Source organism: Choloepus didactylus, chromosome 19, assembly GCF_015220235.1.
Source record: "Choloepus didactylus isolate mChoDid1 chromosome 19, mChoDid1.pri, whole genome shotgun sequence".
NCBI lineage: Eukaryota > Metazoa > Chordata > Mammalia > Pilosa > Megalonychidae > Choloepus > Choloepus didactylus.
This window is the reverse complement of record NC_051325.1, coordinates 9,640,190-9,641,620: the sequence shown is the minus strand read 5'-3', so window position 1 is coordinate 9,641,620 and position 1,431 is coordinate 9,640,190. Positions and strand designations below refer to the sequence as shown.

Below are 1,431 nucleotides of genomic sequence, written 5' to 3'. Positions count from 1 at the left end.
AAAGCACACATGGAAGCATAATCTTAGCTCCACTGCAGATTGCATTCACCACACTATCTTTCATCACTGTTTATGAGATATCAGCAGCTTTTCCAAAGGGTAAATAACTCACAGCAGGTAACTCTCAACCCTGTGATTATCTTATAGCCACTGAGTGTCTAGCACATCGTGTGTAGTCACCATGTGGTCCTTTTCACTCATAACTCCAAAACAAACCCTCCAAAGTTCCTGCATTTGATCTCCAACTCCCAACAAAAAACCAAGCTGCACACACAGCATCTGAATGTAGATGCCAACCTCACAACTCACCAGAAAGATTCCTAACTTTCTTTCAGGATCATATACTATCATTTTGCTCTCATAGATGGTCCACACTCAGAGTTGCCTCTTTACTGCAGCAATCAGTGGGAGGTGCTGGAAGAGGGCACCCGTCAGAGTTTCCAGGGACTTCTCCCTCCTCTTCCACATACCTGCACTCTGCTGTGATTTTGCCAAGTGAGTGGCACATGATCAGACAGCCAGTCACCTTGGGATCCAGAGTACCACTGCGTCCTGTCTTCTCAGCCTGAAGTATTCGCCAGATCCAGGCTACCACCTCATGGGAAGCGGGTTTGGAGGGTTTGTCGAGGTTAATGAAACCTGTCCTGATATAGTCTGCAATCTCCCTCTTCAGAGGATTTGAACCAGAAAGAAGAGGTGTGTTGTCCTTACATTTAGCTTATCAAAATTCTTCAACAACAGATACCACTGAGATGTGTCCAGCTGAGCCACTTTGGATTCTGGTTTGATAAGAAACTCCTTGATGTGTTGAATTTCAGCTACGTCTTCTGCTGCTAATGACTTCCAGTTCTTCTTCTTTGAGAAAATAACTGCTTTGGCATCCACCATGTTTCCCCACATGACATATGTGCTGCCCAGACTACCATCCAGGAAATGACCACTGGGACCCGCCACCTTGCTCTTAAACAAGTGTTCTTAACATTCTTATTTGGCATTTACAGGATGAAGGTTTAGAGAGATGGACAGATGGTCTGGAGTCACACAGCTTTTAAGTGACCAGGATTTGGACCCAGATTTGCCCTCCTGCAAATCTCACTCTACAACGGATTCCCTTCTAAATCTGGTCTGCATTATGCGAATTGTTTTTTGTGTGTTTGGATACTTTTTTTTTGTTTGTTTTATTCTTTAAGGGAGCAATTAATGGAGAAACTATACGTGACCAATTTGGTTCCAATTTGGAGTTAGGAAATTGGGCTGCCAGTACTTTGAGAGGATGAGAAGAAAATGACATGAACAGAGCCATGGAATGCTAAAAAGAAAAATAGTGAGTCATTCCTTGTGGAATGACTCTGGGTCTCTGTCTGACTCTTAAGACAGTATAGACCTGCAGAAACCAGCCTTCTGCCACCAGCCCACCCCTGCCCCTGCATC

General features: G+C 44.2%; 1 pseudogene; it reads right to left on the bottom strand.

The window, feature by feature from the left end:
• The window catches only part of LOC119516055, a 1,024-nt pseudogene extending 136 nt beyond the window's left edge, over window positions 1-888 (bottom strand).
• Between the last annotated feature and the right edge of the window lie 543 nt (window positions 889-1,431).